Here is a 17,597-nt window from a genome sequence, read left to right on the forward strand (position 1 = left end):
CCAAAAGCAAACACCAAGCATATAGATATTTAGAATTTATTTTATTATAATGATACAGGCACTGGTAGGTTTCCAAATTGCTTTAAAATTGCAAACATATCAATAAAGCATTGCCCAACTGATATATATCTCTATCTATATAGATATATATGCCATTATATATTTGGTGGCATTTCATTTTCATCATGGAAGAACGTGGATTTGGGGGTATTTTAAAGAGTGAATTTGGGATCTTTTAAAAATCAGAGTATTAGCAATTTTTAAGATGGGGACCACTAAGATCCCTTCTGGTGAGGCAAGTGGCAGGACCCAGACAGAGGAGCCTGCCCAGGGGCTGGAACCAAGGACCCAGCTAGAAGGCAAATGAGATGGCTGACCTCCTGGCCATTTGGCTCCAGGCAGCCCGGCTCCATGTTTCAGCAGTGCATGCTGCCTGTGCATGCACTGCTTTGGTTTTCCGCCCCCTCCCGCCCCCCCCCCCCAAGGTTTTTTTGACCTCTGGATATCCACAGGGGGAAAAAAAAACCCAGAGCAGCGCATGCACAGGCAGTGCTCCCTTGCAGCTCAAAGAGCACATGACTGTGTGGTATGAGGCAGCAGACATGTTTGCAGCACCACATATCGCATGGCCACGCTTGTCTGGACAGGTCTTTTGTGTCTAACAAGCAGTGCACAAACACCCTTGGTTACAATCACATTCTCATTATATGCTCTAAGTTTCACTTCCTTGTTTTCATATTACACAGGCTTAGTTTTCATTTTTTAATAATGTATTCTGGTACTACATTTACCTGTGCCCTTGTATCTAATTTAAAAGTTACCAATTGTCCATTGGTGTCTAATCCTCAGAAGAATTAACTTCTTCTTGCATTATGCCAAAGAGGAATTCTTCCTTTTCCTTGTTACATAGAGCATGCACCTGCTGTTTCTTGTGTGTTGCATTCTGCTCCTTTCTGCAAACTCTTGCAAAGTTATGGAATCTTTTTCATTTGTTGCAATGCTTACCAAATGCAGAGCATTGCATTTGTTTGTGGTAACCCCCCACAGCATCTGCAGCTGACTGTTGTTTCTTCAAGCAATTCTCTTTGGCCTCCGATTGCTTGCTTCATAGTGAGGTCCACCTTTCTGTATTGTTTGTGTGTTGCCTTAGGTTTTGCAATCTTGTAATCCTGTCTAGTTCAGTTTGTTCTGTTTTTTCCTCCAGCTTCTGCAGCCTGGCATTTGTTATCTCAGCTGCTTGGCACATTCTAACTGCCTTTTCCAAATTAAGCTCAGGATCCTCCTGCAGTCCTTTCCTGAGGCTTGTATTCTTTATACCCAATGGTATTTGGTCTCTAATCATGGACTGTTTTAGGTCTCCAAAGTTTCATGCCTGGCTCAGTAGTCTGAGGTCTTTGACAAACACCTCTATTGTTTCACATTGTTTCTGCTGTCTCATGTGGAAGGTATGCCATTCAAAGATTTCATTTTGTTTGGGTATACAATATTCCTCAAACTTTTTATTATTGTGCCATAGCTTTTCTGTTTTGCTTCTGACAGTTGTAGGCTATTATAAAGAGAGATAGAACTTCTAGGCCTGTTATATTTGAAAAACTATCTTCCTTCTCTGTAGCTCCACTGGACATCATATATATGGTGAAACTGTGCTTACATTTCTTTCAGTTTTCTGCTACATTGCTGCACAACTTTAACTCCTCAGGAATTCTAAAATGCTCCATTTTTTTTCTTTATTCACACCTCACTCCTGGTACCATGTGTTGTTCTCAAAAGGTTAAGGAGTTAAGCTATAAAATGATAAAACCTGTTTATTCAGAGAGTGGTACCTTGCCTACAGTCCCTTCCCATATATGTACTGTGATCATGTCAGGAAAGGCTGAAAACTTAAAGACATTTCAGAGAAGATCCACAAAAATGATTAAAGTATTGAGAAATATGTTAGACAGAAGAAGGCCCAAGAAGCTTATTAAATGAAGAAAGTCAAAGGATGACTTGGTCACAATCTATAAGTACATACAAGAGAAAATAGACTTGTTTTAAATACATTGCTGTGTCTGATAAAGATATTAGAACAGCTGGCATTTAAAACTAGAGGAATTTAGATTATGATGTATTATAAGTATGGTAATTCACAACTGAAACGACTTACCAAGGGCTCTGGTGGGTTCTCTGTCACTGGAAATTTATAAACCAAGATTACACATATACAAACTGTATAATACAGTCTGTACAAATTCACTGTATGCACAAATATAAATTTGGAAGGCCTGGCTAGGCAATACTACTGCATAAAAAGAAAGACTTAGGGTTACAGTGGACTATAAGTTGAATATGAACCAACAGTGTGCTTTTACTGCAAAAAAGGCCAATAGCATACTGTATTAACTAGAGCATCATTTGCAAACCACAGGAAGTGATTCTTCTGCTCTATCTGGCACTGGTGAGACCTCACCTGAAGTAGTGCAGTAACCTAACTGTCTTTCTGCTCTGGCACCTGGCTGCTTTGTTACATCTTTGGAGTATCATATCCAGTTTTGGGCCCTTCACTTCAAGAAAGCTGTGGAGAAATTAGAAAGAGCCAAGCAGGGAATGACAAAAAAAATATTAGAGATCTGGGAAACATGACTTATGAGGATAGGCTGAAAGAACTAGGATTGTTTAGTCTGGAGAAGAGAAAACTGAGGGGAAATTTGAAAACCTGTCTTGAAGCAATTGACTATTCTCTCCATGGGGATAATGGACTGCAAGTGGCAGTATCAGGAGCCAATGCAGAAAGGGAAATTTTGGTAGTTAAGCATTGTAACAGGTTATGCATAGAGACTATAGAATCATGATTGTGATGGGGGATAACTGCCGTGCCCAGTCACAGTACCAGCCCACCTGCCTGTCTAAGGCAGTCTGCCCCGTCTCACCTGCCACACCTTTGATGTAATGCAAAATGGTGTTACAATAAGCGGGAGGCTGCCCATTTAAGACCTCTATATCTAGGGGTTTATACACAATTCCAACCTTCCCTTATCATGTCCCATGCCTTGCAGATGGCATCCTTGAGTTGTTCTATTCTCCAGCTCAAGGCTGGGCCAAACTCCTTGCTAGGCCTCATACATTCATCCTTTCTCTTTGCCTCAATGGGCCTCATTCATACCACTCACTCTCAGTGGGCCTCTCGCACTCTGCTCGCCCTCACTGGGCCTCTTACATGCTGACCCACACTGGGCCACACTCAACCTGCCCTGCTCCCTTGAGTGGCTCCCATGGGCCATCAGGCTTGTCTACTCCCACTTCTTGGCTACTCAGCACGCAGCCACTTGGGCCCTCTCACAACCCTCATCTTTACAGTGACCAGCCAATACACCCCACCCTGAGCAAAGTTCTGACCTAAACCCCTCTCTGGGTAACTTATCACTCTCACTCCCTCATTAGGGCCAATTTCTCACCCCTTTCATCCACAACACCCACTGAACTGCATCAATCTGGCTTGGGCCCACTTGCAGCCTCAGGCATCTGAGGACTTACCTTGGCCTAACTTCCCCCTTCCTGGGGCTTCCCTCCACACTACTATTGCTACCTCCTTACTGGGGAACAACTCTACTACTGTTCCCCTCACTGGGTTCACCTGGGGTCTTGCACCCCTTGGGCTCAGGTGCCTCCTCACAGGCATGCCTGGCTCTGTACTCTTAATTGGCTCCTTTGCTGGGACCCACAATGCTACCACTGCCCTTCCCTGGGGCCACATGTGGCTCAGGTGCTTCTTAACAAGTATACCTGGCCTCCCACTCTCACACTGGGCTCAGGTTCCTTCCCTTAGGTGTGCCTGGCCCCACTTCTCACAGTAGGCTCAGGTGCCCCCTCTGGGCATTCCTGGCTCCTCTGTTCTCCAGTCTTAACAACCCACTGGATGGTGGGGGCTAGCATTTTAAGGCACCCCTACCCACCTTTCACCGGTGAGGTAACAGTCTGGCATTTCTCGTGGACTGTCCTGCTACAAACAGCCCCCCAGACTACCTTTGCCCAGACGTTTTTAGTCTTACCCAGAACCATGCAGGACTACCTGCTAATAGTCCAACTCCCTTCCTGGGTCCTAGATGTAATCCTCAGGCTGTTTGCTCTCATGGACCCATCTCTGACCCCCTTTTCTGGAATACTCCCCTCTAGAGGCTGTATTCAAGCCTCCTTCAGCACTTCCGCATTCTGCAGACTGACCTCTACCTTCTGTTGGCTGTAATGTCCTCCCCTCGAGAGGACCCAGAGCCTATATAGGCTCTGGCCCTGCCTCCAGGCCAGCTAGGGTGCCATATGGCTCTCCATAGCCCTGCCCCTTGTGGTGGGCTCAGTTGCCCTTCAGCCATATGGCCCTGGCCCCCTTACATTGACCATTTGAGGGATCAGAAGGTCAGTGTGGCAGCCACTGCACTCCATACTTTAAAGTAGGAGGCATACTTTAAAGTAGTATGGTGAGGCCTCACTAGACCTCACCATAGAGCCATCACCCCAACCCAGGCTGTTCTAGTGCCCCCAGCAAGGTTGCATGGGGCCTCTCTCTACTGGGCTCATTTTAGCCTCCTGGATTCACCCGTGCCCAATCAAATTAGGGCCTACCTGGACCCTTTGTAGGCCTACAAGCTGTTAGCCCCACTCGCTAGGCTGGGCCTAGCTCTCTCTAGGCCTCAGCCTTCTCCCTAGGGCTCGGGACCCCACTGAGCCCATAGGAACCTCCTACCATCCCCATAGTTCCTCACTTACCTCCAAGCTGTTCTGTGAGCAGCAGCTCAGCTAGGTGTTGTTGCCCTAGCTGCCAGCAACAGATTGCTGGCTTAGGCCTGATGCCGGAGCTAAAATGGAGGCCGCTCAGTTCTCTCCTCCAATGACATGGCGCGGCCTGCAAGGCTCCGATGATGTGGCCTGCATGGCCTGCAAGGCTCCAATGACATGGCTTGATGAGAAGTCATGTGACCTTCTCATCAAGGCTGGCCCACACCGGCCCTGCTGTCTGCTCTTGCCCTTAAAATAGCGAGAACCAAATGTGCTCTGCCACAACCATCCTTGGGTGTTTTTAGGAGTAGGTTAGTTAGATACTTGACCGGGATAGTTTAGCTCAAGGATGTTCCTGCTTTGAGCAAGAGGTTAGACTAGATGACCTCATGAGATCCCTCCCAATCTTACTATTCTATGATTCTCTTATTAGATATTGTTGCAAGCTCTAGCTCAAATAGGAGTTAATTCAGGAAAGCTCTATGACTTGTGTTATACAGGAAATCAGACTAGATGATCTCGCTGCTTGTTTCTGGTTTTACAATGCCAGAATTTATAAATTCAGCAGTTTGGAATTACACGTATTGGAAGGGAGTGTCATACTGAAATGAGCTTGCCATATCCTGTGAGTCTATATAACTGGGAAATGTGCGGTTAATAAAAATGTCTTGACACTTTGCCCCTTCTACTTCTGTAGAATGGAAAATCAGAGTTTCCAGGGAAGAATGTAGAACTTGTTATATAACGTGCAACATTGCAAAATACAACAGAAAGGTTGTGACATTAAAGATCAAAGGGAAGCTGTTTGTGGAAGTTATAAAAAAGCATGCTCTGATGCCCCTGAAATTATATAATTTGTTTTAAGTACCATAAATAAGAAAAAAAAAAGGTGGTAAATGTTGAGGCCAGTTGCAGCACATAGATAACACACCACGAACTATGTCATAATATAATGTCACTCACTCTCTGATCCTTTTTTTTATAGGAAGTGACTATGTGCTCTGACTGCAGAGGAATTCAAAATATTCATCTTTAGATGTATGTAATAAAGTATTTTAATGATACCATTAGTACACAATTTAATTAGCATTTCTGGGAATCAAAGTTTACTTGGAAATGTTTTCATAAGATTCTGTCTGCTGGTGAAAAGATCATACTTCTGTTTAAGACTGGAGAACAGGTACGTGGCCCTGGTGACCCTTCAGGAGATGGAAGGAGAGGAGGAAACCCTTGGGCAGGAAGCAACACCACATTCTCCACACTCTGAACAGGTCAAGAGATCCAAGCGGACCCAGAGGAGGAGGCAACGAGTGATCGTCATAGGCGACTCCATCCTGAGAGGTATGGAAGGGCCCATCTGTCGCCAGGACCCCTCAACACGAGAGGTCTACTGCCTGTCCGGAGCAAAGATTCGGGACGTGACGGAAGTAATCCAGGCCATGATTCAGCCCACCGATTACTACCCCATGGTCCTAGTCCATGTGGGTACTAATGATGCAGCCAGGAGAATCCCCGATCACCTGATGACAGACTACAATGCTCTGGGCGGCGCACTGAGGGAGTTCGGTGCACAGGTGGTATTCTCTTCCATTCTACCAGTGAGTGGATGTGGAAGATGGCATGAGAATTGCATTAGAGAGACCAACTGGTGGCTTCAGCAATGGTGTCTCGAGGCAGGCTTCGGCTTCCTGGACAATGACCCGCACATCACGACGAGGGACGTGCTCAGTTGGGATGGGCTTCACCTGTCCCCCAAAGGTAAGCGTGTGTTTTCTTCTATTTTGGCGGATCTCCTCCGGCGGGCTTTAAACTAGGCTCATCGGGGGGAGGGGAAGATGAAGGTGGGGGAAGCTGTGGACCACCAAACCATGTGGCACCCACACGGACAGCCCAGCCTGAAGAAGGAGGACATTGGGAACCTGCAAGCCATGGGATGGCCAGCAGTACAGCACAGGTAAGCAATAAGCAGGTAAGAAATAAGGGGCCCCTTGGGATTTGGAGCTGGGGGGCAGCAAAGGCACCAGTCACAGGGCTCACGTGCCTATATACTAATGCTAGGAGCATGGGGAACAAGCAGGATGAACTAGCGTTCCTGCTTGCAGAAAACACCTATGACTTAGTAGGCTAATAGAAACCTGGTGGGATTCGTCCCATGACTGGGCGGTACATATTGAGGGTTATAGGCTGTACAGAAAGGACAGGGTGGGGAAGAAAGGGGGAGGGGTTGCGCTCTATGTCAATGAGCAATATACATCGACCCTCATCAAGACAGAATCAAAGGATGAGGAAGTAGAAGGATTGTGAGTTAGGTTACATGGGGGGCAAGGAGAAAGGGATTTGGTGGAAGAGGTCTGCTACAGACCCCCACACCAAGGGGAAGAACTAGATTCAGGGCTCCTGAGGCAGCTCTCGGAGACCATAAAAGCTAAGGAGGTGGTAGTCATGGGGGACCTAAACTACCCAGACATCTGCTGGGAGACGCAGACAGCAAAGTCCCACCGTTCACACAGGTTCCTATCCTGTGTACAGGACCTCCACCTGACACAGGAGGTACACAGTCCCACTAGGGGGAATGCCTTACTGGATCTGGTATTGGCAATGGGGGATGATATGGTAGGGGACCTACAGATCGGTGGCCATCTGGGGGACAGTGATCACCTAATAATAGAATTCTTCATAAGACGTTGAGTGGGTAAGGTAACTAGTAGGGTGAAAGTGCTAGAATTTAGGAAAGCTGATTTCAATGAACTTAGACGATTAGTCAAGGACACACTGCAGAATAGGAGTTTTGAAGTGATGGGAGCCCAAGAAGGGTGGCTGTGCCTTAAGGAAATGATCCTTCGAGCACAAAGGGAGACGATCCCAATGCGAGGAAAAAGAGGGAAAGGGGCCAGGAGGCTTCCTTGGCTGACCAGAGAAATCCAGGGCAGCCTACGGGCCAAAAGGGGAGCACATAAAAAGTAGAAACAGGGAGAGATTACCAAAGAGGAGTATACCTCCTCTGCTCGTACTTGTAGGGAGGCAGTTAGACGGGCCAAAGCTACCATGGAGCTGAGGATGGCATCCCAAGTAAAGGATAACAAGAAATTGTTTTTTAGATATATAGGGAGTAAAAGGAAGGCCCAGGGTGGAATAGGACCTCTACTGAATGGGCATAAGCAATTGGTGACTGACAGGGGGGACAAGGCTGAACTCCTCAACGAGTTCTTTGCCTCAGTGTTCCTAAGAGAGGGGCACGACAAGTCTCTCACTGGGGTTGTAGAGAGGCAGCAGCAAGATGCCAGACTACCATGCGTAGACCCTGAGATGGTGCAGAGTCACTTGGAGGAACTGGATGCCTTTAAGTCGGCAGGCCCGGATGAGCTCCATCCGAGGGTACTGAAGGCACTGGCCGACATCATTGCACAGCCACTGGCGGGAATATTTGAACACTCATGGCACATGGGCCAAGTCCCGGAGGACTGGAAAAGGGCCAATGTGGTCCCCATTTTCAAAAAGGGGAGGAAGGAGGACCCGGGCAACTATAGGCCAGTCAGTCTCACCTCCATCCTTGGCAAAGTCTTTGAAAAAATGATCAAAGCTCACATTTGCGAGAGCCCGGCAGGACAAATTATGCTGAGGGGAAACCAGCACGGGTTCGTAGCAGGCAGATCGTGCCTGACTAATCTAGTCTCTTTTTATGACCAGGTTACGAAACGCCTGGACACAGGAGGAGGGGTGGATGTCATATACTTAGACTTCTGGAAGGCCTTCGATACGGTATCCCACCCCATACTGGTGAACAAGTTAAGAGGCTGTGACTTGGATGACTAAACAGTCCGGTGCATGGCGAATTGGCTAGAGGGTCGCACCCAGAAAGTCTTGGTGGATGGGTCAGTTTCGACCTGGAAGGGTGTGAGCAGTGGGGTCCCGCAGGGCTTGGTCCTTGGACCGATACTCTTTAATGTCTTCATCAGTGACTTGGACGAGAGAGTGAAGTCTACTCTGTCCAAGTTTGCTGATGACACAAAACTGGGGAGAAGTGGACAAGCTGGAGGTCAGGGAACAGCTGCAAGGAGACCTGGACAGGTTGGACAAGTGGGCAGAAAACAACAGAATGCAATTCAACAAGGAGAAATGCAAAGTGCTGCACCTAGGGAGGAAAGATGTCCAGCATACCTACAGCCTAGGAAATGACCTGCTGGGTGGCACGGAAGTGGAAAGGGATCTTGGAGTCCTAGTGGACTCCAAGATGAACATGAGTTGTCAGTGTGACAAAGCCATCAGAAAAGCTAATGGCACTTTATCGTGCATCAGCAGATGCATGATAAATAGATCCAAAGAGGTGATACTTCCCCTCTATTGGGCACTGGTCAGACCGCAGTTTGAGTACTGTGTGCAGTTCTGGGCACCACACTTCAAGAGGGATGTGGATAACCTGGAGAGGGTCCAGAGAAGGGCCATTCGTATGGTTAAGGGCTTGCAGGCCAAGCCCTATGAGGAGAGACTAGAGAACCTGGACCTTTTCAGCCTATGCAAGAGAAGGTTGAGAGGCAACCTTGTGGCTGCCTATAAGTTCATCACAGGGGCACAGAAGGGAATTGGTGAGGTTTTATTCACCAAGGCGCCCCTGGGGGTTACAAGAAATAATGGCCACAAGCTAGCAGAGAGCAGATTTAGACTGGACATTAGGAAGAACTTCTTCACAGTTAGAGTGGCTAAGGTCTGGAACGGGCTCCCAAGGGAGGTGGTGCTCTCCCCTACCCTGGGGGTCTTCAAGAGGAGGTTGGATATGCATCTAGCTGGGGTCATCTAGACCCAGCACTCTTTCCTGCCTATGCAGCGGGTCAGACTCGATGATCTATTGAGGTCCCTTCCAACCCTAACAACTATGAATCTATGAATCTATGGAGTCTGGCATATTTCAGGGGACAAAGCTGATGTGCTGGACATCGAGACATGCAGAATAAGGTGAGAAAAATAAGAAAAACTGAAGTGAGTTAATGACTACTGAGAGTCAGTTGTTGTCTTGACTTACCATTTCAGTATCCATACTGCATTGTAGACTAGAGTTGCCCTCCAAGCTTTGGAAATTGATGGAATAATCTGGCAGGATTGAAGGTACATTGAATTTTTTGTGTATGCTTTAGAAATGCAAATAAATTGTATGTTTCTACCAGTTAACATTATGCCCTTGTCTAGGAAACACAGCAAACAAGGCACATAGACTGCATGCCTTTGTCATGCAGTTTTATGGAAATACACTTTTCTCGTTTAACTGTGACATTCAATAAAAGAAATGTAGATGGTTTCTTAACGTTTTAGTGCTATTTAAACATATCAATAACATATTTTTCTGTTCATAATCTCTCTGAATCAGAATACAGACCAAATGTTGGGGGTTTTTTTCAGATTTATTCGGTTAATTTTCTTTTCTTTATTATTACCTATAAATGAAGAAAATATTTTCATGTTAATTACTCTTCAGTGCTTCTGAAACAGAAAGAGAGCACACTCATAATAGGGGAAATTAAATCTTCACAGTTGTAAACCATGACATTCACTTTACAATGTCTTGATCACAGTGTTGGTCCAATACTCAGTATATTCGCATCCAAAATAAGTTGGAATTAAACAACTTGATTAGATCTCTAATGCATATGTTCATGCATCATCATAAACCATAGGCATGTCTACACAAGATGCTATTGTGCATACATCAGCAGGCACAAACCATGATACTGCAGGTACATCACCCTAGTGACATGCCCCCTTGCTAGAGTGTCGCTACAGTGACATAGCAGCTAAAAATAACCATGCACTTCTGGCACCTGTAGGAAGTCCTTTAGGAAGTACTAAATGATGGTGTTGTAACAATGGTGCCATAGGGGCATGTGTAGACGTGCCCGGTATCTTGCAAATAAACTATGTTAGTTAGTTTTGCAAACTACAGGTGGATACTCCCCAAGCAAAATACCAGAACCAAGCACTGACTCTGATGTTGCCAGGATCAGTCTAGGAAATATCTTGGGACCCTGCCACTTTGGAAAATTTTCCTACCTATCAATCAAAAGGACTTTCTGAAACAAAAACATTCTGTAATGTCAGGAATAATTAATATCACAGATAAATCAATTAAACATAATGTTAGAATTTGAGTATGTGAAATACTTTGACCTGAAAATTATTCTAGTTGCCTTATCTGTATTTCTAAAATTTATCTAGAGCAGCCTACTTTAAAAAAAGTTTCTAATTTCATTTTGATATTTGCCCCTTCCTTACATTAGTGCATCAGATTTATGGTGTTCAGAGGTTTCCTTTACACATTTCATTATTATTGTTGCCTTTCTGTGCAGCAGCCTGTGTTTATAACTTAGAAGTTGAGTTTGTTTGCCCAACTCTCCTTGCATTCCTAAGACTTACAACTCACTGCAATTAGTTCTTGTTGCCAGGGCACTCTGTAAAACACTTGACTCTATTTTAACTTGCACCTACTTTTGAAGCAGTGCAATGAACAGGCCTATCCCTTAGTACGTTATTTCACTCAGGCATTTATTTGGAAGATATTAATCTGCTAGGGCTTCCACAGATGCCACATCGGTTCATTCAGCAACTTGTAGTAGACCAAATATGGCCACAATCAGACGCTTGGAGCTTAAATACCAGTTAATTCGATATTTGCCACAAAAAACTTTTATGTTCCCCCCTCAGATCGTTTTCAAGTAATCTGCATTGAGAATAATGTGCACATCTGAATCTTTATACGTTTTATAGTTGCTTAGAGTGAAAGTAAATTAGGTATAAAGTGGAAGCAAGCAATGACTCCTGTCCAGTAGCAATTTATACCCACTTATATGGCACACTACTTGCGTAGCGTAGTTTGTGGATCTAGCCCATTGACAAAGGACACAATGAAATCCATGAATTGTATTAATGTACTCCTAGAGTGGTTTTATGTACTTCTATTTCATTTTTGATATACAATCAGACCTGTAAGATCTGAAGCAGAATTGTCTAGATCTATTTGTAAAAGCTTTTGGAGTATAAGATCACAAAGTCTCTGGCCTCTCCTGCATATATGCTGTTAGCCAATAATCATTATAAAGACAGCTCAGGATAGTTAAAAGCATGGTGCACCATGTATAGGGTGACCATATGTCCTAGTTTAGCTGGTACAGTCTCAGATTTTAGAGGCTGGTCCTAGCCAGCCAGTGAAAATTAAAACAAGCATCCCAGGTGCAGGGCAGGCAGGCAGAGCAACACAGCAGCACATCTGTTAACGGAAATCTCTAGTGGACAGCAGAATTACTCTAAAATAGGTTAGCTTGATTAGTGGAATCACCATTAAACAGGGGAGCTGCTTGTTGACGCCTGTGAAGTAAAAAACAATGTGTCATTAGCAAGTCATTGACTCCCTTAGCTGCCTGAACAGTAATACTAGAGCCGCACCACACAGCCCTGTCCCTGATTCTGCCTGCAGCAGCTCCACTAATTTGAAAGGTGGGGTGGGATCAAAGTCTGATTTCACATTGTCCCATATGATCATCCTAACTATGCGCAGTGCCAGTTGGGCAAGTCTAGTGCATCTAAGAGTCATTCCCACTGGGAAAGAAACACTGACAGAGCTCTTACAGGTTGAAGGAAAAGGATGTTTATGTTTACGACTCTTCTCTTGACTTCTTTTTGCACACCCTAAGGGTCTAGGTTTAAATTACAATGAAATTAAGTAAGTCTCTCACAGCCAGGCAAACCATAAAACTGGAATTACACATTAAGTCTACTATGTTAGGTCTTCAGAAAGAATATACAACAACCCCAGTTAAAAGCATGTTGGTTTCTTTGTGAAACAATCCTAAACACTGGGTGTTAAAAATATGAAGTAATAATAGTATAACATTTAGTAGGAGGGGCAGGAGTAAGAGGCTGATCATTATTTTCAGTTACTGGCAACACAACTATAAATTGCCTCAGCTTTATTTCTTCAGGTGTTACACACACAGTATAAGAACATTTTTTGAGTGCCTGAGACTAGTATCTGGAAAATGAAATGTAGTTGGCTACCCTTATATTAAGTCAGATAGCCAGAAAGTTTTTCCTTTTTTCTTGACCACTATTCATCCTACCTTCTACCCCTTACTATGCTGCTCTCCTCTTTTAATTCTATTAGTTGTACTAGACCACTAGCAAAACTGTCTTTTAAATGAAGGATTCCTACCAACAGTATTCAGTATATGACCTTTCTTTTAACAAAAAACCTTGTCTGGTAGAGTTCACTCATCAGATTGCTTCAGCTACACTAGACAGACTGGCAGTGACAGCAGGGGAATTAAGATGCAAGAAGCAAGAAAAGCTTTTAAATAAATAAGGAACCCCTAAGGCAATTTTCCCCTGTGAGAGAATGTGTGTGGGTTGGTGGAGAAAGACTGTGTGCTCTACTGGGCTTTGCTATGGAACAATCTTGCCGGTATTGTCTGAGTGGAAAACTCGGGTTATGGACAAATGAAAAAATTACAGCAAGCTCTAAAAGGGGTCCATGGCAAAATACCTTAACTGCTCTGGCAGCATGTTCCAGACAAAGAGCAACCATAGATTGTATAATATCATTTCTAGTGAACTGTAACTTTTAATATAGATCCTATTGCAGGTTTCAGAAGGCAAATGTTAGCCTGCCTCTCGAGGGAGCAATGACAGGGTGTTCAGCACTGCTGAAGGGATAGCTTTGAAAACAAATCAAACAATTGAGCCAGTTTAACTTTCAGATAGCTTTATTGTCCTCTAAACAGATTATATTTGGGTATCTGAATCAAATGTCCAAAATATAAGCCAAGCCACACCATGTCCCTCTACGATACTTAATTCTGCAATGAAGCAGTGGTTTTGGCAGCAAATAGCTCATACTCTATCTATCTTTGTAAGTATGGTAATACACCCAAGAGCATACCATTCATCTCTATAATGATAATTCCTCTATTCCCTGATCACCTAGTGGAAAAGACTGAAATACAACAGTGGTTCTGGGCAAGAGGCAGCCATCTAACAGTTTGAAATCTGAGCCTTTCATTAGTTTCACAATGTCTGGGAGAGGAGTTACAGTGTGTTCCTGTAGAAGGCCTTACTTAAATCTTTGACCAGTTTCTTCCAGCTGATAATTAGTAGGTGCAGGGTGCAACATTCATGTTATTTAGATAATGGTGAAAGATATTAGCAGGATGAAGCAATGCAACAACCAGTCATTTTAAATAACATGACTTAAACTCACTGTCAGTGAGTACATATGCCCTCAGGTACCTTTGTCAATTTTTGAGGTCTTATAATTACATTTTCCAATTTAGAATGTTTCTTTTCTCACCTTCTTCTCTTGCCAACATTGTCTTTCAAAAGACCCATACAAACAATATTGGTAGTTGACCAAAATAGGCCCCAAACTGGCAGTGTGAATGAAAGTAGGGGGTCTCTGCACACTTTCAAGCCTCCATCAAGTGTATAATACTGCAGAATCATCTATTAGCTAAACACACACAAAGTTCTATAAACTGAACAAAGGAAGCATGTTATATATAAATTATATGTGTATACTCTGTCTTTCTTGAAATTATTGTAGATATGATTTATAATAATAGTTCAATGATAGCTTGGACAGAAGCATGATTTTCAAGTTGATGGTGTCCTGATAGTGTATTAGAGTCATAGAAAAATTGGGGTTGGAAGGGACCTCAGGATGTCATTTAGTCCAACCCCTGCTCAAAGCAGGACCAGCCCCAACTAGATTATTGCAGTCAGGGCTCTGTCAAGCCAGGCCTTAAAAATCTCTAAGATGGTTTGGAGATGCCACCACCTCTCTAGGTAACCTATTCCAGTGCTTCACCACCCTCCTAGTAAGAAAGTTATTCCTAATATCTAACCTAAACTTCTCTTGCTGCAACTTGAGACCATTGCTCCTTGTTCTGTCATCACTGAGAACAGTCTAGCTCCATCCTCTTTGGAACCACTCTTCAGGTAGTTAAAGACTGCTATCAAATTCCCTCTCAGTCTTCTCTTCTGCAGACTAAATAAACCCAGTTCCCTCAGCCTCTCTTCATAAGCCTTGTGCCCCAGCTCCCAAACCATTTTCACTGACCTTCACTGGACTTTCTCCAGTGTGTCCACATTCCTTCTATAGTGGAAAGCCCCAAACTGGACACAGTACCAGATGTGCTCTCACCAGTGCAGAATAGAGCCAAATAACCCCTTCCTTTGATCTGCTGGCAACACTCCTAATAATGAAGCCCAGTATGCTATTAACCTTCTTAGCAACAAGGCACACTGCTGACTTGTATCCATCTTATTGTTCACTGTAACCCCCAGGTCCTTGTATGCAGAGCTTCTGCTTACCTGGTCAGTCCCCATGCTGTAGCAGCGCATGGGATTTTTCTGTCCTACATGCAAGACTTTGCACTTGCCTTTATTGAACCTCATGAGATTTCTTTTGGCCCATTCCTTCAATTTGTCTAGGTCACTCTGAATCTTAGCCCAACCCTCCAGTTTATCTACTACATCTCCCAGCTTGCCGTCATCCGTGAACTTACTGAGGGTGCAATCCACTCCATCTTCCAGATCGTTAATGAAGATATTGAAAAAAAGTGGCCAGAGGACTGAAGCTGGTGCACTCCTCTTGATGCTGGCTGCCAGCTAGACATTGAGCCATTGATTATTGCGTTGAACCCGACAATCCAGACAGCTTTCGATCCACCTAGCAGTTCGTTAATCCAATCGATACTTCTTCAGCTTGCTTGCAAGAATATATCATGCCCACTGCTTTCCCTGCATCCACAGAGCCAGTTATCTCATCATAGAAGGCAATTAGGTTGGTGAGGCATCACTTGCCCTTGGTAAATCCATGCTGACTACTCCTAGTCACCTTCTTCTCCTCCAGATGCTGAGAAAAGATTCCTCGAGGACCTGCTCCATGGTTTTTCCAGGGATTGACTGGTCTGTCATTCCCTGGATCCTCCTTCTTCCCTTTCTTAAAGATGAGCACTATATTTGCCCTTTTCCTATTGTTCGGGACCTCTCCCAGTCACAATGAGTTTTCAGAGATAATGGTCAGCGGCTCTTCAGTCACATCAGCCAACTCCCTCAGCACCCTCAGATACATTGCATCTGGCCTCATGGAAAAGCACATCCAGCTTTTCTAAGTAGTCCCTAACCTGTTCTTCCACTATTGAAGCCTACTCACCTCCTCCCCAAACTGCGCTTCCCAGTGCAGTAGCCTAGGAGCTGACCTCGCCTGTGATGACTGAAATATTGAGTATTTCAGCCTTTTCCTCAGCATCTTTCACAAGGTTGCTTCCCCCATTCAGTAAGGGACCCGCAGTTTCCCTGATTTTCCTCTTGTTGTTTACATACTTACTACAAGAAACCCTTCTTGTTATCCTTCATATCCTGTGCTAGCTGCAACTCCAATTGCACTCTTTGGGCTTCCTGACTTCATCCATGCATGCCCAAGCAAAATTCTTGTACTCCTTCCAAGTCATTTGTCCAAGCTTCCACTTCTTGTAAGCTTCCTTTTTCTGTTTAAGCTCACCAAGAGTTCACTGCTGAGTCAAGCTGATCACTTGCCACATTTGCCATTCTTCCTGCACATTGGGATGGTTGCTTCCTGCACCCTCAGGTTAAGGTTTCTTTAAAATACAACCAGATCTCCTGGACTCCTTACCCCCTCAGACTGGCCTCCCAGGGGATCCTACCCATCAGCTCCCTGAGGGAGTCAAAATCTGCTTTTCTGATGTCCAGGGTCTATGTCAATATGCTGTTTGGCCCTGAGGACAAATTTAAATCTAAGTTGGGTCACAAGGATATTTGATGGGATTACCTTTGCACTCAGTGGACATATGGCCACATCTCAAACCTACAAGCTAATTTTATGCCTTACGAATTTTGAAACAGCCTTTGTGGGATAGTATAATTTGTTTGGTACCTGGTGTGTGGGCTGCAAAGTTCCCCAACAGTGTCCAGGAGCAAAACCTTTTTAAGTTCTTGTCTTCTTATATAAAATTCACTTGTACATTGAGAGCTTGAGAGCTGGAAGGATTCAGCTGTATTAGTGTCTTATGAATTTGTAATCACGGACTGTGGATGTGGTTAGATATATCAACATGTACCAGGATCGTTAGTCTAAGACACAGGGAGGCTGTTTATTTCAGTAGTTTATAATCTATTTTGCTTTTTCCATATCTCTCTTCTGTTTCCTGACTCTCCTCTGTCTCTTTCTATCACTTTTTTCTTTTTCTATCTTTTTCTTATTAGGCCCAAGTAAAGACAAAGAGTAGCATCCTTGCCCTTAAGACATTCCCAGGTTGCTATTCTAGCCCCTTTGTGCTGAGTGCACACAGACCTGCAGCAGGGACCAACAGCTGGTTAAAGATTAAATTTATAATCAAAAGTGTTCAAACCCAGAAACTTTAGAGCTTCAGAGCATCCCAGGATGAATTAATTGCTCTTTCCTTGACATATGTTGCTGCTATGGGGAAAAAAACCAATGCAAACTGTGTGCTTTGAGCTGAATTAACTGTAACTGTAGATTTGTTGGCAGTTGTGAAGACACAAGTCAGAGCCAGAACATTCCAGAAAAGCATTTCGTATGCAACTTCCTTATTCTCTTTCATATTTTATTTCATTAATTTATTTTTGCAACAAAGACCCTAGGTTCAAAGTTTGGATCAAATCAAGTTCCCTACTATCACAAGCAGCTACGTTATATAAGCCCTTTCATTGATTTACCAGCCTCCATTCTGAATCTCTTATTACTCCTGTTGAAAGCCTGTTTGCTGCTTTAATGCTTGGAAACTTTCTGAAATAACCTATCAAAGCTTATTTATAGACGCTTTATA

Source organism: Alligator mississippiensis, chromosome 4 (assembly GCF_030867095.1).
Source record: "Alligator mississippiensis isolate rAllMis1 chromosome 4, rAllMis1, whole genome shotgun sequence".
In the NCBI taxonomy this organism is placed as follows: domain Eukaryota; kingdom Metazoa; phylum Chordata; order Crocodylia; family Alligatoridae; genus Alligator; species Alligator mississippiensis.